This window comes from Diabrotica virgifera, chromosome 9 (genome assembly GCF_917563875.1).
Source record: "Diabrotica virgifera virgifera chromosome 9, PGI_DIABVI_V3a".
Lineage (NCBI taxonomy): Eukaryota > Metazoa > Arthropoda > Insecta > Coleoptera > Chrysomelidae > Diabrotica > Diabrotica virgifera.
Genome location: NC_065451.1, coordinates 151,039,599 through 151,064,604, shown reverse-complemented (window position 1 = coordinate 151,064,604; position 25,006 = coordinate 151,039,599). Strand labels below are relative to the sequence as shown.

The window sequence follows — 25,006 nt, the reverse complement described above, 5'->3', positions numbered from 1 at the left end:
CTTGTTAATAAGCTAGTTCAATGTTTATGGTACACATTTGAAAAGAAAAGTTGTCAAAACTTTAAACGCGTTTTTCTCAAATTTTTTAACAAAATGTTTAACAATAATAAATATGTTGATTTCACTCTTTTTTTATAAGAAATTATTTTGACTTCAGAGTGATACTAAAACTCAAAAATCATTAAAACTAAAAAACTTGACAGCTTTACCTCGAGAAACTCAAGTTAATACATTTTTTTCAATTTTTGACATCAGACATCCAGCGACGATGTCAGATGTCCGCCGCAAAATCAATTTTTTTAGGTGTCTGTAAAAATTTGCCACCATTGGCTTATTTTACAATATTATGCTTTGATTTTTTTAGTATTCTTTGAATTGTACTGAATATGTTTATTTAATTTAAAAATAAAATGAATCTCCAATAGTAAAACAATATTAAATCATGCAAATCGTATATTTACACAGAAACAATCAATCTGGTTTTATATTATAACATTACGCTTTACCTTTAATGGATTATCATCATATTGCTAATAAGTTTCTAGGTCAGCATAAGTGATTTGTAATAATTATTGTTGATCTTTTTAAAAATATATATATAAATAATCCGTGATATCACTCGAATCATCATTACATTTGTTACAAATTATGCATTTTTTTGGTAAAATCTTATATTTTTGTAATAAAATGTTATTCAAAAACAAAAATACACACTAACAGTTAAAATGTAAGTGTTTATCGCCGTTTTGCATGAACTTATAATGCTGTCTTATCTATCTCTGAATAATGTTAAATTTAAGTATTTATAGTTAAATAGTTATTTTCATAGGCGTAACCGGTGGGGGGGTTTGGGGGTTATAACCCCCCATTGGGATGTACTTTGAGCTCTATACGCTATGAGCTTGTACGTAGAGGGGATATTTATAAAATCGCGAGCGCCAGTAGTGACAAGTCTGTAAACGTTTACCGGAAATTTGACACAAATGTCAAAGTGATTAATTTAAAATTAAAATTAAAAACATTAATTATAAAAAATATTAGTTCGCCAAAGCGGTGGTATATATTTTTACCTTAAATATACTTACGTTTTAAATACTGAATTTACGTTTTTTAATGTTCCGTAATATGTAATTATAAATTAATATTAGCGCCATCTACACGATATATGTGAATATTTCATCAATAGAACGTCAAAATGATTAGCAAAATCTTTGAAAAATCTATTACAATTTAATTACTTTTTAGCGTTGTAAATATTAAGCGATAACAATTAAATAATAAATTTAAAAATTACCAGAGAAAGTTGAATAGTAATCCACTGGGATCGACGCCAGCGAAGCTCAGACCGTATACCCGTCAGAAACCTTCCAGTAGTTGTAACCCCCCCCCCCCTTAGGATCATCCTGGTTACGCCTATGGTTATTTTAATAGTTATAATAAATAAATAAATCTAACAAAAATACCAATAATGTTATCGTTTCATGTCAAATTGCAATAATACAACGCATGCGTTATCCTCGAAGTTCTGGACGCTCGAATTTCAGCGTTCTTTGAACGTTAATTGAACGTAGTTTAAATTGCCAAAATCGGTTGAACGGAAATTGGGAAAGACGATTGTGACTTTTACTGACGTTCATTAGAAGTTCAGGTTAAACTGGAGTTGAACTCAATATGAGAAATCGGCCCCAAATGGCGAACTAAACTAAAAACAGTCTTTCAACTAAACTAAAAAGTACATACCTGAAGTAGTAGAATTAGAAGTAGTAGAATTAGTTAAAATATTTACCTGAAAACAAAAAGAAAATTTATTAATAAGAATATAAAATCTTATAAAGAATTTTTCAATAAAATTTGTTTTTATTATCGCAATAGACAACTATACCATCGAACGTGTGCCTGCATGTCTTTACATAAATTTGGGCACAGAAATCAATCAAAATAATTCCGTAAGGAATTCCGACAAATAGTGAACTAATTCTTTAAGACGACATTGCAAAGTCGCAAAAAATTCATTAAACCTACTCTATCCAAAAATATAATATTTCGTTGTTCCTTCATAAACTTTTGTTAAAGGGCCGTTCCAGTATTACGAAACGCAATTTTTGAAGCTCTTACAACCTCTTTATCCCATCTGTATCTTTTCATCTTTTGTTGTGAAGAAAGGTCCAGCTATTTATTGCAAACACGTGTTACTGTGCTTGATCTGGTTAATACAAATTTTAAGATTTTTTCACTTGAATACTATTGTCCTATTGTAACATGAGCGGAGCGTGAGGGGGCAATATAATCTATGTACCCCCTGGATTGTCCTTGTACCACCCTATATATCCTATGCGCTGTTCGAATCCCCTCCCCCCCGTATAACGCGTCGTAACGGTTTACATGGCCCCCCTCCTCACAACTTGCGTTACGTAATAATTGAAAGCTTCCAAAGTAGATTAAATTACACTTGGTATGATAAAAAAACTATCCAACGAATTCTTTGTTTTAATCTAGTAACACTCATATATAAAAAAGTTATATCGATAAAACGAAACTTGCCAGTAAGCAATTCTAAGCATACAGGAATCATTTTCAAAAAATTTATCGTATTTTGATTATAATCGCTTCCTGTATCAAGATACTTTTATGTGGCAAAGTATTGTATTATTAATTTTCTTATCGTAATTGGCAACTAACTAGTCAATCTCGACAAAAAAGTATATCTGTTACAGTTCAAGTTGATTATCCAGTTGGAGTTGACTCCAACTAGTTGGAGTCAACTCTAACGGCTGGTTTCAGTAAAAGTTGATTATAAATATAAAATGAAGATTTATATTCAACATTTACTAGTAAAAGTAGACTCCAACTAGGAAAAGTATACTCTTCCCAATGCCATTTAGTAAAAGTTGATTCTGATTCACACAAACAGCCGATTCTAGAAATTAAATGTTACTGAATATGTTCAAATTAGTCTAGGCTGTATCGTCGCCCCTGTTAGGTAAATTACTCCGATTCGAATTTTTTGCACAAACTTACTCAAAAAGAGGTCCTTATAACAAATCTACTGGGTGCCAGGCAGTACCTTGATCGATAAATTGTTTAAACAATTTTTTTTAGACAGATTCACACAAATAATTTTTTCACTTCACAAAATAATTTTCCTAACAAGTGCAGAAAGTCATACTTTTCCGCACGTGACTGCAGTTTACCGAACTACGCGGAGTTCGGCAAGCAGTCGAGTGCGGAAAAGAGACTTTCTGTAAGCGTTAGGAACAATATTTTTTCTATGAGTCTTTAAAAAATGACCAAATCTTAATCAATTAATTTAATTAATATGAAAATACATACACAAATTAATTCTTTGACAAGGTTGTCAAAACCAAACTTTCAGCATAATTGGTTAGCATGACGACGATCTTGGTTTCCATGACGACGATTCAAAACCACTGTTATTGTCTACTGATTTGACTTTGGAATATTATGTCAAAATTATTTTATTTCATCGAATTCTCGCGTTAATTTCATTAAAACATGAACACAATAAGATATATTTGAAATAAATTAGTAAATAATATCTAAATATTAGTTTATTGTATGTATTATAATTACTTTAAGGCCATATTAACATATCTAAATTAACACGCGTGCGGAAAAGTAAAACTTTCTAAACTAAAACGCGTTCGCGAAAGTAGACATTTTTGCACGCTCGTAGAAAAAAGGTATTTTGTGATTTTTCTCTAAAATTGATTGTTGTCGAGTTATACGCGATTTAAAATTTGAAAAATGCAAAAATAGCCATTTTCAAGGCTTAATAACTCGGTTAAAATCCATTATTATGAAAGTCAGAAAGTGACCAAGTTTATACTCTACAAAATCCAGCAGAAATTTTTGTCACTATTTTATTACTAAGCTAAGCTATTAATCTTTAATTATTAACAATGAGCGCTAAGTGCGTATTAGGCGGCCATCAATGGTGAGTGCTAAAGAGATGCACCATTCCAGCCAATGGTGAATCTCACTCGCACTCACATTGACGGCCGCCTCAATACACGGTTAGCGCTCATTGTTGATAATTAAAAATAATATCTTATTAATGAAATAATGACAAAAATTTCTTCAGGATCTTATAGAGGTAGCTTTAATCTTTGATTTTTTTTAGTTTCTGACTTTCATAATATATAATATCGTATGGCATTTTTGTCTTTCGGGCAGTTCCAGCGCCAATTACACCTTTAACCCTGTTTCAAGTAACTAGTGTCGATGTACACTAGCCCAGGGGGACCTACGGCTTAACGTGCTCTCCGAGGCACGGTGAGACGGCTCGTGTCATTATTGGAAATGAAAATGGTTTGTTTTTGGCAGGGCTCGTGCAACCCACGTGCACTGGCGTATGAGGCCAGCGATTATGCCGTTACTCCACGGCCGCTCTCTCGACTTTCACAATAATTATCTTTAACCGAGTTATTAAACATTGAAAATGGTTATTTTGGCGATTTTCAAATTTTAAGTCGCTAATAACTCGACAACAATCAATTTTAGAGAAAAAAAGGCCCAAAGGATCTAAAAAAATTTGTACGAAGTGAAAAAATTATTTTTGCGAATTTGTTTAAAATCATTGTTTATCGCCAAAAGTCACTAAAATCATTCATTATTGTACTCATTTGCCCTCATTTTATTTTCGGCAGTAAAGTATCACTTTGTTGTATTGAAAGAAGAATGTTACTTTACCTGCCGCGATTATTAATCAAATTAACCGATATTGAATGTAAGTGGTCAATGGCAGCAATCGATTATTTATTTGAGTGAAATTAAAATTTATTTACTTTAATTATTAAAAATATTGTACAAAATTTATCTTATTATTAATAAAATTTATGTCAAAAAGTAAAATTCTGTAGTGTTTCGCAATTATATTCATACAAAATAAATCAAAACTTTATACAGATTTAGTAATTAGGTAGGTATACAATATTGATAACTATCGATTAAACATCAAAACCGGCCATCGTGCAAAAGTCATCTGTCATTACTGTCATACGAATTTTTTATTTCGTCTAAAATTAAAAAAATTTCCTCAAAGTTGTAAGTAAGTGTTAATGTTTTTTATGATTGACGATACAATTTTGTACGCACCACCTCAATACTCTTTATCGAACGCGTCTCTTGCTCGCTTCGCTTCCTCTGCTCGTAACACTCAACGAAAAAGGTACGTAATATCAATAAAAATGTTAATTCAGACAACAAACGCAATTCTTAAAATTTGTCCAATTCTTGGTTTTATTGGAACAACAAAGCGATGTTCATCAATTCATTATTTTCGTTAGTTGAGCCAATGTATTACGTTTATTGAATGGACGAACATTCATTATGTATACCATAATATCATTTTATTGATATTACGAACTCAGTTCATTGAGTCAACGAACAATATTTATTGAAACAACAACGTCGTTAATTGACCGACGAAGACCATTCGTTGTGCCAATAACAGTGTTATTTCTCCTAACGTATTTCGTTTATTTCTACAATTATTTCCGTTTATTGTTACAATTAATTCCGTTCATTGGCACAATAAATACGGTTATTCTTACAAGCAATTCTATTCATTCTTACAATCAGTTTCGTTCATTCCTGCTATGAACGTATTTTATATTAATAATTACTGAATGCATTAGCCCAATGTATCATATTAATTGATTAATAATAATTTTTTAAATCCCCTTTTTTGTCCTTAACCTTTAGGACTTTACACTGTGTGATTTCTCATAATTATTATATCGCTTATACAGTGCACTGGAATAAGTGTTACACTCCCCCCCTTATTAACTTATTTATTTTTAGTACATAAGCAAAACGCTCAGACAGGTCGATTTTTAAAATTATCAAAGTATATTATAACATCAATGTTTCGAACTTTACACGATCCCTCTTCAGGTGACAGGCGTAACTTTGATTTTTTTTAATGGGAAAGTACATCATGTGACAGCTCATTTAAAAGTGTTTGAAATGGTGATTTCAAAAATGTAAGTATAACACTTTAATCATTTTTGAGAGCGCAGGGGCAAAATTTCGATCGAATTATTTTTAAACGCATTCATTTTTTTGGAATTCTGAGAAAACTAATAAGTAAGTATTTTTGAAAAATTTAACCGCAGAATAAAAGACTACATTATTACTGAGGGCTGAAAGTCCCTTAGAATAAACAAAAAGTTTCTTTTGAATAGTATATTTGAAATAAAAAAATCATACTAAATTTTCTATTTGTCACCCCTGTGACTTATTAAAATAATCATTATAGAAGTTCTCAGGGACGTCAGACCCTCGATAATACTCTAATATTTTATTCTGCGTTTAAATTTTCAAAAATACTAATTATTTTTTTTCATTCAGGATTCGAAAATTCATTTTCAGTTCATCTTATAAATAACATCACAAGACAATATTAAAAGTAAACACTTACAAACATAAGACACTGATAATTTTTATTTATTTTTAATTAGAATGTTCTCCCGTATTTACCTTATCAGAAAAAACTTACTTTTATTCAAATATAAAAAATAAGTAATATCTTATCCTTATCTTCCTTCTACTACGGACTACACTTGGAAACAAAATGCAATTATTATTCGGCACTTTCAAGGAAAAGCCGTTACATTTCAAATGGTCAAGCAAAACATTTATTGTCTCAACAACCACGATTATTGTCACAATTAACGCATTGATTGTGGGAATTAAAGGCAGTAATAGATTAATTAATGCATTCGTTGGCACAACAATCAGTGTACATCTATTCAATAATCATATATTACTCTATATTAACAACATTTGTACATTGTTTTAATGAAATCTGTACGTTGTCACGATAAACCAAGGTAATTGCTTGTCATCTACGAAATCAAGAACGTGAGTTGCTGCCACAATTAACAGTATTTATTAAATATACGAAACTAAGTTATTGGCTGAATAAATTGAGTGTTATTGATTAATGTACTCTAGTTATTCTCACAATTATTATTCAATCATTGTGACAATAACCAAGTACATTCGTCAATGTCTAAAAGTTCGTTGAAACAACAAATTAAATTGTTGTGAGAACGAAATACTATTCAATAATCACTGTTAATCAATATTACGAACTAAATTTTTTTGAGTGAATATCAGACTCGTTCGATAAAGAGCCACTTTACTGACTTGGTACATAAATAACTATTAAACAATTTTTCGACCACGGCACTGCCTAGTACCATCTCTCCGACAGCGAGTATACCTCCTCGTTAATTATAACAGGTAGAATGACAAAAATGAGGTGTCAAAGGAAAGATTAATATCCAAGGATGGTACTAAAGGTGACAAATTTAACCTAGGCTGTCTATCCATCCGTCCACGAATATAACTCCTCCGTTATTCTAACAGGTAGAATGACAAATCTTCTTCTTCTTCTTTTTTTTGTATAGACATTACTTTGTCTGTTTTTTCATTGTGCCTTTAGTAAGTTGTCGTTCCATCGTTTTCGTGGTCTTCTCACTGAACGTCCTCCTATTGGGGAACCGTCTCTCGCTGTTCTGACTACATTCTATTCTATTCTTCTGTTTCTTACCCAGTTATTAATGTTATCCACCTTGCATCTCCGTCGTATATCTGTACTTCTGGCTCTGTCCCATAGAGTCTTACTATCTCTCTGTCGGGTTGTGTTTCTGCCGCGTATGTCATTATTGGTCTGATGACTGATTTGTAAATTCTGCCTTTCATTTCTTTTCCGATATTACAAATGATGTGTCAAATGAAAGCTTATAATCCAAGGATGGTAATATTCATTTTCTTCTTTCATCCATTAAATCCAATATTTCCTCTGTCATCCATCTGTGCTTCCGTGGTCGCTGTTTTGTGAGCATTTCAGTTGCCGTTGCAAGGGCGTGTCTAATTTCCTCCCGAAGGCGAAAGTTAAGGATGTTTAATTATATGACAGTGTGCTAAAAAACAGTGCGAAAAAGTAAAACCTATTTAAAATACATTGTTACTTCAGACACACTTTAAACCCTTCATGCACTGCTATCTATATTTACAATTTTCACACAATAAAACCTTTACATCAGCGGTTCTCAATCTTTATGAGTCATGTACCATCTAAAGTTTATTTTATTGTATTTCTATATTTTTAGATTGTATAATCAAGATTTACTATGTACTACTATTTTAAGTTTTTGTGTTTTGTGTACCACCGCAAATAATTATATGTACCACCAGTGGTACATGTACCACAGATTGAGAACCGCTGCTTTACATAATATGAGATAGAGTAGATAAAAATTATTTTTGTGAATTTGGTTAACAAAAATTAGTTAAACAATTTTTCGACCGCGGTACCGCGTGACACCCTGTGTATTTGTTATAAGGATTGTTATACGGATGTACATATTTCTTTGAGTAAGTTTGTGCAAAAAATCGAATCAGAATAATTTACCTAACGGGGGCGACGTTACAGACTATACTAATAAGTAGTTGAAACGGTCAAAACAAAGAAACGCACACTCATCAAAAATGCACTTGAGATTCTCGTATAATCAACATTTACTGAATCGATCCAGGAAGAGTCAACTCCAACTAGTAAAAGTTGATTTAAATTTTTAAAATCAACTTTTACTGCTCGTTTCAGTTGGAGTTGACTCCAACTAGTTGGAGTCAACTCTAACTGAGAATCAACTTGAACTGTAACATATCTACTAAATAAATTATTTTTCAAACTCTTCCAAACTAGTTTGACAAACAGTTTGAATTTTCAAACCTGTACGATTGACCAGTTTGACTTGACTTGAATTATTTGTCAGAAGGATTGACTTGAGTTTGACTTGAAATTAAGTCAAACTCAAGTCAAGTTCAAACATTCAAGTCAAACTTGTGTAACTGTAACTGCAGCCCAAATAACATAATTTTTGCATTCTTTCTAACGGTGTATCGCTTATTATATTTGGGCGTTTATGTTGGTGTTGTTACTAATGATTATTATCGAAATTATTAGACAACAGAACCAAAATGACTACAGAACATTATTAGACCGGTAGTAACCTATTGATGTTAGACCTGGGTAAGGACAAGAAAAGATGAGGAGCAACTCAAGACATTCAAAAGAAAGATAATGAGAAATGCATATATTAGGTTCAAGAGGAGTACGGACTTGGAGAAACAAATGTTTGTAAAATTCTATTCTCGTATCAGGAGTGTTAAAATTTCTAATAGAAAAAACATAATAGTCGTAGATACAGATTCCTTATAAGTATCGACGACAAATCTCTAGTCTAGTTAATGGATTATGAGCTGATTTTTAATGTACTATTATTGTATGATAATGAGAAAAAAACTGGAATACAGAACGATCAGAAAATCATTTAAAACACTACCTACTCAAAAAATACTAGTACATTTCCCCATATTTTCATTTCGGAAAATATTGACATTATTTTCTTCTTAGATAAAGGTAAAAAGAGAGGAAGAAATAAATAGAAATCATTACTTGTTCATATTGAAAGTATGGGTATACGTATATGCATAACGAACAGAAAGAAAAAAAAAAGATAACTAAAGAAAAAATAAAAGCTACAAAGTAACGAGAAGTAATTTAACAGTCTTTTGACCCATTTCTGTGACTAGTTCCAATTTCTGATGTACTTAGACATTCTCACTGATGATGGTCTGATATGACCGAAAATATTCTGATGGTTTTTACTAATCCATTTGGTAATTTTAAATTTTTTTAATAAAACTTTAATATATGTACCATTTTGTATTTATAACTATGGTATACAACCAACTACAAGGATTTCCCTTTTAAATTTTAAGAAAACTTTTCTTCTTAGAGTAAAATTACTATATTAATCCTAGATTCCTTAATAGTAATACCTGAATTATCGATTTCTTATCCGTATTAATCTCTTATCAACCCAATTCATAAAAAACTGTACAGTTATCTAACACGTGTATTGAATTTCATGATATAAGTCACTTCGCAGGATTCTCAAATAGGATTATAAAAAATGTCCTTGGAATATTTTTAGCTCAATTCTTATATTTTCATACATATTCATAATATGTACGGGAAGGAAATGTGTTAAGCAGACACTATTAAATTAATGTGAATTATGTAATGGGTCACACAAAAAGCGGAATATACATTATTTCCTAAACGTAATAGGTACTTATGTTAGTCGTAATAAAAAAAATTAATTATCAAGTATAATGAATTTAGATAAAAAATGGAATTATTTAATAATAGTACATTGTTTACCGGGTAGGAAAAGCTTAACATTCCTGGACGACTGTGAAGATTGCTAAGTCGAGGCGCAAGCCGAGACTTAGCAACACAGAGTCCAGGAATGTGGCTTTTCCTACGAGGTAAACATACTATTTTTCCGCAAATCGTTTAAAATTCGACAGATATTGATTGATTTAAAAAAACGCGATAATTTTATTCCCAAATAAATGGTGCTTTGAAATTCCTAATAAAATTACTTGGGTTACTATGGAAACGTATTGAGGTTGAATTGTCAAACTGGACGCTTATAAATTTAATTGCTGGTGTTCTCGAAAGTAAAATGATAAGTGATGATGAAATTTCCATTCCTGGGACTCCTCCAGAGCTGGTTGAGGCAGTGAATACTGCTTCATTAGAATTATTGCCAAAGAAATCAAGAGAAAAGTACGAAAATGCATACAGACGTTTTATGGATTATTAATAATTTTCTATCATTTATGTAGAACACTAACAACTGTACGGAAATATCATTTCCTTACAGTAAGGAAATGACATTTCCTTACAGTAAGGAAGTCCTGACTTTTTCTTCAAGAAATTTTGACAGGAATGTCAAAATTTCCTGGCGATTTGCGGAAAAATGCGTTACTTGCGTAATTGCGATCACAAATAAGGCGAACTGGTAGCAATTATTGACTTTTGTAGTATCCAAGAGTGCTTGAAAACGACTCAATTCAAAAGTATGTATTGCCTCAAATAGCCATGCTGTTTGAGGCCATCAAATGATGACCATCATCAAATCTCGAAAGATACAATACTTCCGAACTTCGGACACATTATGCGAAATGAATCCAGATATGCCAAGCTGCACGGAAAAATATTTGGAAAGCGTGGTCCAGGAAGATGAACATTCTGGTTAAAGAACCTTAGAGCCTGGTTCAACACAACATCTGTGCCAACTTTTACCCCATCACTCCACACCAAGAACAATAGCCATGCTGCAATGAAGGCTCTGAAATCTACAATCTATGAATCTACAACTTAATACATCTCATCTACATACAATATACATCAATAAATATAAGAACGAGTAGGTATAGATTCTGAAAATATAACATAGACATTTTTTTTAATCTATATCATACTATAGCATAAAATCTTACGCAAAGAAATATAGGCAAAAAGATCACGTGACGTAAAGTAAGCCCAATAAAAGTATATTTTTGACGTTAGCATTACACCACAAAAAACATACACTGAGGACGATTAATAATAATAATAATAATAATATATGTAATAATGGAGTTTATTTGTAGCAAATAAATTGTACATGATAAAATAAACTCAGTTCCTCACTGAAGTTGTACATACAACTTGTGCGTGAGGGTTAAATTTTGATTATAAAACACACTAAATGATTTTAAAAATTACAAAAAGGAATAAAAATAGTCTTTTTGCTCATCTCTGTTCAAATTTGGGCCCCTCTTCTCACTAATTCAGTTACTGAGAAATTTTGTTTATCGGACCTACGAAATCTTATAAAATTCAAGAAAGGATTGTGAATAATTTGCGATGGGACTCCTCTGGTGGGACTTCGTCTTCTACGAGAATTACCATGACTTTTTGATTGTGTTTTAGCAATTTTTACAATAATTTTCACGATTTACAAACTTATAAGTGACGTTTCAAATTAGGGATTAATTTCAGATTAGGTTGGAATAAATTCATTTTTTCACAAATGGGCGATTTTGGAAAAAATACTGAAACAGATCGATTTTTATTTTTAAATTATGATTTTTTGGCTTATATCACGTCATCCAACTGAGCGTGATGATGATATAGATGATTTTTTTTAAATGGGAATAGGAGTCGTGTGCTAGCACATTTGAAAGTTTATTTAATTCCTTATTCTGTAATATAAACATGAACATAATTATTTATACGGGGTGTCCAAAAAAAATTTTAAGTTAATTGAGACCCACAGAAGAATGTATGTAATTTATTTAATTCAAAATATATTTTACTGCTGTCAGGAAATAAGGAATAAATGTTTAATTGACAAATAAATATTGTTTTTCGCTGAAACTAAATGTTAAAGCTGTCACCTACCTGCCTCTTGGCAGTTTGAAAGTTATTTAAAGCGAAAAGCAATGTTTATTTGTGAAATAAACATTATTGTGTTTTCTGACAGCAGTAAAATGTATTTTGCATTAAATAAATTACATACATTCTTCTTTTTTGTATCAATTGATTTAATTTAAAAAAAATTGTGCACCATGTGTATAAATATTTATGTTGATGTTTATATTACTGAATAGAGAATTAAATTACCTTTCAAATGAGTTAGCACACGACCCCTATTCTCATTTAAAAAATTCATCGATTATGTCATCACGCTCAAATGGATGACGTTACTAATATGATGTTATTATATACCAAATTACCAAAAACTATTATATATAAACTACAAATAACTACGTTGTTTATCAAAAAAGTTGACGTTTTTCAATTCTCTAGTTGTTTTCACAATTATCTGGACAACCGCTATAACTAGCAAAATTGAGAGATGCATCTAAATGTATCCCTTTTAGGTCTGGATCCCGCGTATGAAAAAAAAGTTGATTAATAGCAAGCTGAAAAATTGTTAATAACTTAAGGGCGTCTAGTCGGAAAAACTTTGATATATGGGAACACTGGAACAGGGGCAATTTTAATTGTGGAACAGGTTCAAAATTTGGAACGGTCACACCACGAAAACGGCACATTTATTTTGTCCGACAGAACCGACTTAAACTCTCAGAACAGAGATTAAACTCTCATGCAAAAATCAAGACTGCTATTTATCACCTGTCATAATTCCTGTCATTTGACATATTCCACATGTTCCAATCATCAAAACGCCCATTTGGTGATAAATAGCAGTCTGATTTTTGCATGTAGTCCAAGTAATGAAGCTTAAAATACGACAAAACCTCGCAATTTTTACAGAATGGATCGATTTGCTTGAAAATTTGAGAATAAGTAGTGGATAGTCCAAGGATCAAAATCTATATGAGGCCGAAAGGCGCTTTTACCATGGGGGTGGTTGCCACCCCATCTCGGGGGTGGAAATTTTTTATTTTAATTTGACCACAAAAGTTGGTAAACACATTCATTCTAAGCAAAAAACGTTCTATACATTTTTTTGATAAAGGTAATAGTTTTCGATTTATTCGCTATCGAAAGTGTTGGTTTAAATCGAAAAAATCATTGTTTTTAATCAGTTTTCTGCTAATAACTCAAAAAGTTTTCGTTCTATCAAAACAAGTTTGCTTAACAAAAATGTACCTTTTGAAAAAATAAACAAAACCGTTTTTTATAATTTGCTTTAAGACCAATAGTAATCGAGCTATTATATGTTAGCTCTTCTTAGTAAAATGCTAAATATTGTTGTTTCAAAGTCAAAAGACGGGAAAACTATGCATTTTTCGAGGATAACTTGTTCAAGCTAATTTAAAGTATTTAAAAATATCTATCTCCAGAAAAAAAAATAGTCCCTAGCTCAAAAATTAAGTGACTTATAGTAAAAAGATTGTCAGTCCCTATTTTTTTCAGCGAAAAAATGATCGGAAACTTCCCCCTACTCTCCACCCTAATTAAAATTGGTCATTAACCTTATTTGGTCTTCTTAGTTTATGTCTTATTAATAGGTTCTAGAGGTATGACCGGCTTAGAATGATTAGTTTTTAAAAAGAATTGAGTTAAAAGCGAATAACGAATTTTTGTAATTTGGTAAAAAATACCCTTTTCTTCAGAATAGAAAGATTAGCATCAGAGTTACGAAAAATATTTAAATACAAAATTGTAGCTTATTTAATTCCCAAGAACTTGGACTGCAAACATTTTTTCTACGGCAAAAATTGAGTGAGCTATTGAAAATTAAAACTTGTAATAACATGCAAAAACCACCTTTACCAACCCCTTCAAAGTCACCTCTTTTTGCGAATGAGGATTTTAAAAGGATTTAATACTGATAGCATTATAGGTCCTGTAAAAACCTACACAATTCTTTTTTAACAAACTTTCTAGGATAAAAAATAAAAAAGTTACTGTTAAAAAATTAATATATTTTTTTGAAAAAAAAGGAGATATTCAATTGGAAGCATAATAATGTAAGTTAGCGGTGTTCTTAGTCATCGGCCTTATTTATTCTTCTTTATTTGTGTATTAATAATATATTCCAGAAGTTTGACTGGCTTAGAATGATTATTTAAAAAAAATGGAGTTAAAAACCAATAACGAATTTTTGTAGTTTGGTAAAAAATGCCCTTTTCTTCAGAATAGAAAGATTAGCATCAGAGATACGAAAAAATATTTAAATATAAAATTGTAGCTTATTTAATTCCCAAGAACTTGGATTGGAAAACTTTTTTCTACGGCAAAAATTGAGGGAATAGTAAATGAGTATAATACCGAAAAACATTGATTTTTCGGTATAAAACTAACACTTTCGATAGCGAATAAATCGAAAACTATCATTTTCATCAAAAAAATGTATAGAACATTTTTTGCTTAGTATGAATGTTTTTATCAACTTTTGCAGTCAAAATATAATAAAAAATTTCCAGCCCCGAGATGGGGTGGAAACCACCCCCATGGTAAAAGCGCCTTTCGGCATCATATAGATTTTGATCCTTGGACTATCCACTACTTATTCTCAAATTTTTAAGCAAATCGATCCATTCTGTAAAAATTGCGAGGTGAAAAGCTTCGGTTCCTGGACTAATGAGAGTTTAATCTCTGTTAGAAGAGTTTAAGTCTGTTCTGTCGGACAAAATAAAAATACCGTTTTCGTGGTGTGACCGTTCCAAATTTTTAACCTGTTCCACAATTAAAACTGCCCCTGTTCCAGTGTTCCAATATATCCAAGTTTATCCAACTAGACACCCTTAAGCTATTAACAAATTTTCAGCTTGCTATTAATCAACTTTTTTTTTATACGCGGGAACGAGACCTATTTATTCAGGACAGTGACTTTGGTTGAAAATGATGCTGTAAGTACAGTAGAACGTCAATAATCCGGATAAATTGGGACCGGACCCCATCCGGATTATCAAATTATCCGAATTATCGAAATTACCTCAAAGAAAGGCCAGTATACACATTAAAGTACAACAAACGTTTTAAAATTTTATGTTTTCTCTTGTACAGTAAAGTGTCTAGAGGTGAAATTAATCAAGAAATTTTTTTATGTTTAAACACTGTATTGTAATTAATTTATAATAGCACCATGTGTACAGTAAAAACTTCAGACACTATTTGGGCTTTTAAAAAAATGTGTAAAATATTTTTGAACTGCGGTAGAGGTTCGTTTTTCGCAGCGAAGTTCTTAATTTATTTTAAAAGAATCAGATATTTTTGCTAGATACAAATCCCCGGATTATTGACGGTCCGGATTTTTGACGTCCGGATTATCGACGTTCTACTGTATAGTGTAATTATGTACTCAGATGAGTTTTTTTGTGTTTTCATTGGTATTTGGTCAGACGAAAAGATTTTTTTTTGTAAAATTTCTTTGGGTTGCATATTTCTAATTTCCCGAATATATTTAGTCTTGAGTTTAGTAAGGTATAGACTATTTATCTTAGGACGGGACGTGTACGGGACGGCTCTCTTGCGGGACACGTTGGGGAATCGTGTGATATGAACGACATAGGTTCAGGGTTGGCATAGAATTTCCCCATCTTATAAAACCCAGCGGGTTTTTTCGGGTTTTTTCAATTGATAAAACCCACTATTATTGGATTTTTTTGGGGTTTTTTCAAAAATAGCAAATTTTCAGTTGAATGAACGTCATATTTATTTCTGAATAAAAACAAAAACTAGCATAAGGTGAATACAAAACGAGAGAAACTGAAACTAAACTAATAAAACACTTATTTTAAACATGGTATATAGACAAATAAAATAATAAACAAGTTTCTTGTTAAACAAAGCATCAGTAAAGCATATTAGTTATCAGGAAAATCAGAATCTGTATTTTTGTCACATTCCCAATTCCCATTCGTTATTCGTTAGACTCGGTCGAGGACGAGGACTCGGTTCTTAAATGATTATATATTTTTACCAAGTTTGCAGCTCTATCGGCACCTAATCTGTTGCGAAGCTTAGTCCATATTAATCCATATGAAGAAAAAATCCGCTCAATAGATGCAGATGAAGCTGGACATGAGAACAAAGATAACATATAAATACAAAATTCATATGGTATTTTATTTGTTTGTTTATTTTTTATTGATATCAGCTTCCACCATTTCTTTGTTGAGAATTTTTTGACAAGTTCTTCTTTGAAAAGTGTTGCGGGGAACATATCTGTATCCTTAATCTTGAATGATAACATCACTGCCAAAAACTCATCAGAAAGATTCGATGCAACCCATTGTTCGACTGTATTTGTGATCCATAGTATTTGCAAAAAGGTGAAATGGTTGAATGGCAAAGTCATATCTCTTTTTTATTTCTTGTCTGTATGACTGTAACAAATCATGGTCGAGGGCATCTTTCCATATTTCTACTGCATCAGAAATGTTTACAGAATCACTTTGGAATCTGTCTAGAGCTTTCACAATAACAGCAAGTTGTTTTTGCAAATACAGAGCCTCTCTATATATGGCGACATTATCTAATATTTTGGAGATATTTTTATCAAATTCTTGCTCCTTCTCTGTCCTAATTTCAACATATATGTGATAGTTGCTTATAAATTGCTGACATTGTCAAGTTGCTTTATTTTGTAAGCATATTTTATTTTATTATTTTTGCAATAAAATTCATAATTTTTGTAAAACTTTTGATAGAGCAGAAACTATATATCAAATCTAAATAAAAAACTGAAAAACCCCAAAAAAACCCGAAAAAACCCTAAAAAACTCAAAAAAAACCCGTCGGGTTGGGCTTTTAAAAAAAACCCGGGTTTTTTCCAACCCTGCATAGGTTAGTTTATAGGACAACGGAACGGGGCGACAACGGGACGTGCGCCGTCTATTGTTCCACGGCCCATGTCATACACGTCCCGTCCTAACATAAATCCGGCTTTACTAAAATTAACGACCAGGAAATGCAAACTGAACAGATGATCAAAAAAGAGTCGGTTGTAGAAATATTTGGCAAACGCTAAGTTTTTCTATTATCCTAACCTATCCGAATAATATGAGAATATGTACCGGGAATATACAAAATGACTCATTCTGTTCCTGTGTAAGTCAAAATTATTAAATAGAAAGCATGGGTTAAGTAAATCTGGCTTAGTGACAGCAACATCGGTTGAAAGTAAACGTGATTCAATCGTGTGGGCTCAAGGTTTCGCAAAAACGGTATATCGAATTATAGAATGTAACGAAAGTGCAATAAAAATAAATTTTATGTGAATCGCAAGGTTTTATTTTTAGTAGTTTCTTTTTTAATGTATACAGGGTGTCCCAGACTAAATTAGCCACGCTATATCTCTTAAACGAATAGAGATTTTCGAATGGGATAAAAAGTGATATATTCTACTTGTAATACACTTTAATATGGCGTACAAAAAATCATCCCCTAAATATTCATCCCTTAGTTACAACCCCCAACTTTAATTTTTTTAATAGCACCCTGTATATTTTTTTATAGTTTTGGATGTGGTCTTCTATCGTCTATTCAACACATATTTTGAAAATAAAATCGGTTCGTAAATAACCAAGAAACTATCAGTTTATTTTTGTTAATTGTGTGTCCCAGACTAATTTATCCAGGCTATATTTCTTAAACGAATAGAGATTTTCGAATGGGACAAACACTGATCTATTCCATTTGTAATACACTTTCATATGGCGTAGAAAAAATTCATCCCCTAAATATTCATCCCCAACTTACAGGGTGCTATTAAAAAAATTAAGTTAGGGGTTGTAACTAAGGGATGAATATTTAGGGGATAATTGTTTTTCTACGCCATATTAAAGTGTATTACAAATGTAATAGATCAGTGTTTGTCCCATTCGAAAATCTCTATTCGTTTAAGAAATATAGCCTGGATAAATTAGTCTGGGACACACAATTAACAAAAATAAACTGATAGTTTCTTGGTTATTTACGAACCGATTTTATTTTCAAAAAATGTGTTGAATAGACGATAAAAGACCACATCCAAAACTATAAAAAAATACACAGGGTGCTATTAAAAAAATTAAAGTTGGGGGTTGTAACTAAGGGATGAATATTTAGGGGATGATTTTTTTACGCCATATTAAAGTGTATTACAAGTAGAATAGACCACTTTTTGTCCCATTCGAAAATCTCTATTCGTTTAAGAGATATAGCGTGGCTAAATTAGTCTGGGACACCCTGTATTTTATATCATTGATAAGATATCTTGGACACGCGCCAACTCGTAACTTTTAATGACAACAATTTTCAAATCAAAATGTACACCGGCCAATTCGTAACTTTTTTTACCTGTCCTGCCAACCCGAAACTTTCTTCAAGTGAATTCGAAACCATTGATTAAATCTAATACCTTAAATCTAAACCGAATGTTTCTTGGTTTGCTTAAAAACATTATATTTGTACTATATGTACCTATAAAAAATAGCAAAAATTGAAATATCTTAATAAAATAATTGAAACAATATTATAGTGTTTCATTAACACGTGTTAAAATATTATTTCCATCAAGTATAGCTCTACACGAGCTTGGTTTTTATCAAGTAATTGTAAATTTAATATTTTTTAGATGTTTAGCAATGATAAATTATTTAAATCCATCTGATAATTTAAAAGCAAAGAGATTTTCAATATGTTTATTTCAAGTCTAAAAGATTATACCTTTATTTAGTTACGAATTCACCGGTAGTTGATCGGTTACCGAAAAATTACCTGAGAGGGTCAGAGTTACCAATTTGCCTGTAATTAGGATGGGGGATTAAAATAGTTACGAATTCACCGGGACCCGTTATCTTTAATGTTGGGACGTCAAACTGCGAAAAGACAGCAAGTACGTAATGGGGTGAATTGCTTGTCAATTAAAGGATTCTAATGGAACCAATTCCAATAAATTCATGAACAATGAATGAATATCCTGAAATCAAAGAAGATATACTACAATAGTCTGAGGATCATATCGAATTTATACTATTTATAAGCAGAGAGCGGATACGTGTTAATGAGCAGCTGTTAGAGGAAATTGAAATCAGATGCGGGGTGAGACAGGTATGCGTATTGTCGCCAATTCTTTTTAATGCCTATTCGCAAGAGATCCTAAAAACTCTTGAGGATGAAACAGCTGGAATAAAGGTAAATGGAGTTCCCATTAACAACATTAGTTATGCGGAAATGTGTACAATGACAGGCGATTCTCAACAGCATTAGACCTTGCCAGGCGAGGGGAAAGATTAGGGTTTCTTCCTAAAATTATTTTTTTTGCATCGAACGAAGTTTTTTTGGATTTTTTGGATCATTCCAAACAGAAAAGGTCTTTAGTGACTTTTCTCTTAGGTGAATAGTTTTTGACATATAAGCGATTAAAAAATTAAAAATTGCGAAATCGGCCCTTTTTAATCCCTGAATCGGTCATTTAAATGAAAATTTCAATGTTGCCAAAGTAGGTAGATATTCTTTAAACATCGATTGATGAAATCCCGAAGAGTTTTTGCAATACAATATCGAAAACCCCTTTGTTTCTTCATTGCTAATCAAGCAGGCGCGACACTGTAGTATATGTGAGGCTATATATAAAGCTTATTTAATTCTCTAATCAGTAATATAAACGTTAAACGTTTTTTTATACTTAAATTAATTTAATACAAAAAATTTTTTTGTAGACCCCGTATAAATAATTATGTTAATGTTTATATTACTGAATAAAGAATTAAATGAGCTATCACACAACCCCTACTCTCACTTAAAAAATCATCGATTACGTCGTCACGCCCAGATGGATGACGTCACTAGTATTACATATATTATGCCAAAAAGTCATAATTTAAAAATAAAAATTGACCTATCTGAGGATTTCTCTTCAAATTTGCTCATTCTCGATATAAAAATTTATGCAAACTCAAACGTCCTCACATACTACAGTGTCGCGCCTGCTTGATTATCAATTAAAAAACAAAGGGGTTTTCGATATTGTATTGCAAAAAACTCTTCGGGATTTCATCAATCGATGTTTAAAGAATACCTACATACCTTGGCAACATTGAAATTTTCAGTTAAATGTCCGATTCAGGGTTAAAAATGGCCGATTTCGCAATTTTTAAATTTTTAATCGCGTATATGTCAAAAGCTATTAACCTAAGAGAAAGATCACTAAAGACCTTTTCTGTTTGGAATGATTCAAAAAACCTAAAAAAAAACTTTGTTCGATGCAAAAAATATTAGGAAAAACACCTAATCTTTCCCCTCGCTTGGCAAGGTCTTATGTTGTTCATAATCGCCTGTCATTGTACACATTTCTTCTAAATGACTTACTCAAACACATACTTTAATTTAATACTTATAGGAGTAAGTTTATTTTACCCCTAAACTATGCACTTTTCTATTCACTGGTAGATACACGTGCAGGGCTGATGACTGCCAGGTCATGGTTTTTAGCTTTCGTGCTATGAATTATCACTATACAAATTTCTAGCCTTACAGGAAGACCGTTAGTCGGAGGGTTCTCTAGCTCTTAGACTATAATTTATGACCTGCCTTTTTGTTAAGGCGGAAATACATATCCGCGCCGTGTGAGCGCCGCACATTCGTGGCGCGGTTAATGTTCGTTAAAATTTTTCATTTTGACGAACCTTCCGCGATCCAGAGGAAACTTACAAACATTTAGTAATTGTAGATAATTAGTATTAAATGTGGGTGCCTACATTGGATCCGTTTTTCTCCGATCAGATCAGATCCGATATCGGCCGACGTCGGGAGTAGCTTCTCCTATTCTCATCGAGAAGTGTTTGGTTTCATTCCGATTGGTTGCAAGTTGAGTTGCAAGTTGGTTGCAAATTGGTTGCAAGTTGGTTGCAAATTGGTTGCAAGATGGTTGCAAGTTGGTTACAAGTTACACCAAGCTAACATGTTTAAATATATTCAATGTCATCATCTCATTTTCACTTTCCACGGTAAACATCAATAAGTTTGATATTTCCTTCCTAACACTCCATTACTAACAAATATTCAACTCAGGCGCCCCAAAACCAACAAACCACTCGCAAACCCGTCCAAATACGTATTGCGAACCATCAAAGCATTTGTTGGAAAGCCGACAAAAGTTAGATCGTGGTGCGCCGTGTGCGAGCCGTTTGTGTGCCACTTGAAAACACGTACTAATCTAACAAATATGCTGCGCGCGAGCGGCTCGCACACCGAGCAGAGCGCATATGTATACCCGCCTTTACATCCTGTATGTCGATTACATTTTTAGTGTCATTGTCAATTTTAAAAAATCAAGCCGTCACTAAAATCACATAGATTTTAGTGGCGTTTTTAATCATATTTTATAATGTACCCTTGTAAATACACACATTACTATTAGGTCTGGATCCCGCGTATGAAAAAAAAGTTGATAATAGCAAGCTGAAAATTTGTTAATAGCTTAAGGGTGTCTAGTCGGACAAACTTTGATATATGGGAACACTGGAACAGGGGCAGTTTTAATTGTGGAACAGGTTAAAAATTTGGAACGGCCAGACCACAAAAACGGCACATGTATTTTGTCCGACAGAACAGACTTAAACTCTCCGAACAGAGACTAAACTCTCATGCAAAAATCAGACTGCTATTTATCACCAAATAGGCGTTTTAATGAGTGGAACATGTAGGATATGTCAAATGACAGGAATTATGACAGGTGATAAATAGCAGTCTGATTTTTGCATGAGAGTTTAAGTTCAGAGAGTTTAAGTCTATTCTGTCGGACAAAATAAATGTGCCGTTTTGGTGGTCTGACCGTTCCAAATTTTTAACCTGTTCCACAATTAAAACTGCCCCTGTTACAGTGTTCCCATATATCAGTTTATCCGACTAGACACTCTTAAGCTATTAACAAATTTTCAGCTTGCTATTAATCAACTTTTTTTTCATACGCGGGATCCAGACCTATATAATAAATAACTTGAAAATCGTCAATGGAATTGACTAACTTCCGGGCACTGATCTGATGTGTACGTCAAGCTATAACAATATTATCGGATATGGTATCAAAGTCAAGGTTTCAACCTTTTAATCGCTCTAATCAAGCCATAACATTTTTGCATATACGTATTATACAATTTCTTACGGGAACTATATTCAAAACTTCCGGTTCCCTCAGTTTTCCATGAATAGGTGCTATATCGGTACCTTATCTTTCGGAAATTCCTGTATAGTTTAACCTAACACTAACGTAATCCCATATCCGTTTTTGATATATTTTTTGTAGATACATTCATATTGCATTCGATAAGCGTGTCTGTATTTAAATTCAGAGGGGGAAATCGATATTTGTACCAAGAATTTAGCGCAAACATTATTGGAATTTTATATGCTGCCACGTCTCTTTCAACAATTCCTCTTTTGATACTTGGTGGGATTGAACCACGAAATCAATCACGGCATTGTCCAAGATTAAGATTTATGACATTTCAAATAAAATTACAAGTTTTATGTAGAGTCACAACGAATAAAAAGTAATTATGGAGGCAAATGAAAGTTGAAGGCAAAATTGGTTGTAAAAATACTACAAAGAAGAAATAGAAATGCATGACTGGAGGCAATCGAAAAATATTTGGGGAATAGTAAAGTATAAATAATTAGAACAAGAAAGCGTAATAAGAAATTTGAAAAGGGATTATTCAAAATGCGGTAGGGGGTTTAAGGGAACCAAACTTCCATAAAATTTTCATGGGGTGCCTACAGCTTAAAGGATTCTTTATCGAAATTGGATTGATATGGTTCATTCCACCAACATACGACTGTTTTGGATTATCGCGACAACGAATATTTCAGTGTGCAACATAAGAAGTACGAAAGTAAATGGCTCTAATAATTATTAAAGTAAACACGTTTCATATTTTCAATAAAACGTTCTTCATATTTTGCACAATAAAATATTCGTTGTCGAAATAATCCAACACAGTCGTATATTTGTGGAATAGGGTATAGCAGGTAATACCATTGGCGCAATCGTCCCCTGCACGCCAGCTTCAACTATTGGATCAGTTAGTTCTTCTTGTTAATTGTGTTAATTTTCTGGTAGATAATTATTTCGTAGATTATTTCATTCATAGGAGATTCTGACCAATAGGAAGCTACAGAAATAAAAATTAAAGTGATTATTTTTTGATGATTTTAACTTCCAATTGTATAGTAATATATTTGATCACGTGTTTAATTCTGTCCAATCAGATTAAAATTATACTGAGAATTATCTACTGTAGAAAATTACCGATAGAATTTTTTAAGTAGATTGTTTCTGTTTAATGGCAACCAGTTTCCTAGTTTTGACAACTGTCACATTTAAGAAAATATCCATAATATACGTATTAAAAAATAATCTTACGAATATCACACGACAGTAAGAATAAATAAGAAAATAATGCTTCATTTTTACTCAAATTTGTTGTCATTGGGCAATAGCCCATTGTCTATTGCCAGACAACAAATTTTCGAAAAACTGTCGCATTATTTTCAATTTATTCTCACTCTCTTGTGATATTATATCCGGTTATTTTTTAATGATTTTAACTTCCAATCGTATAGTAAGATATTTGATCACGTGTTTAATTCTGTTCAATCAGATTAAAATTACCTATACTGAGAATGATCTACTGTAGAAAATTACCGATAGAATTTTTTTAAGTAGATTGTTTCTGTTTAATGGCAACCAGTTTCCTAGTTTTGACAACTGTCATATTCAAGAAAATATCCATAATATACGTATTAAAAAATAATCTTACGAATATCACACGACAGTAAGAATAAATAAGAAAATAATGCTTCATTTTTACTCAAATTTGTTGTCATTGTTGTTGTTGTTGTCAACAAATTTTCGAAAAACTGTCGCATTATTTTCAATTTACTCTCACTCTCTTGTGATATTATACCCGATAATTATTTTTGATAATATCCCGTCGTCAAGTATATAACGTCAGATGCCCTTCGTTGCTACGAAAAAATGCAGTCAGTGACATTAATGACAATTACTGTTTTAAAAGTTATAAAAGTGATGACTTTCAACCGTCAAATATTTATAACTGTGTGTTTAACTGTAGTAATTTGTACTTACATAAATAAATTACAATAAAATTTTGGTTTTGAACAGTTTTATTCATGAAATAATCGCAGCAAATTGCACTCGATCTCTAAAATTATTATCGAATTGTTTCCCCCGTGCCACTTTGACATAATTTCACTCCCCTTCGGGTCGTAAAATTAAAACTGTCAAGTGTCACTCGGGAAAAAATCGATAATTTTAGAGCTCTTGTGCAATTACTACTTATAATTGAAGAGGTGGATTCCAAAAGGGCTTAAGTTATTTTTTTCACATTTTGAGGTGTTAGTTGGATCTGATTATAGAGCATCATTTCCAACATTAGAAAAACAATTCATGTCATAACAGCTTAAGTCAAGTATACTATACGACTATACAGATTACAAATCAGTAATGTTTTCCAAAAGTGCTTTAGTCATGCCTTTTTCTATGCAATTTTCCAAAAGTGCTTAAGTCACTGACTTAAGGTCGTTTTGAAAAAAAAAACTCAATGTTTAACTTCTTAAAAGCCATGATTTTGTGTTTAAATCTTACTT

The 25,006-nt window shown here is 32.0% G+C and overlaps 1 protein-coding gene across 2 annotated transcripts in view; it reads right to left on the bottom strand.

Moving 5' to 3' along the window:
• LOC126892332 (proton-coupled amino acid transporter-like protein pathetic) overlaps nucleotides 1-25,006 on the bottom strand; it is a 193,401-nt gene that overhangs the window by 139,315 nt on the left and 29,080 nt on the right. The window contains exon 2 of one of the 2 annotated variants that reach the window (XM_050661841.1): nucleotides 1,741-1,786. The exons of the other annotated variant lie outside the window; for it this stretch is intronic. The gene's annotated coding sequence lies outside the window, so the exon portion shown is untranslated. The remainder of the gene's footprint in view (nucleotides 1-1,740; nucleotides 1,787-25,006) is intronic. 2 annotated transcript variants of the gene reach the window in all.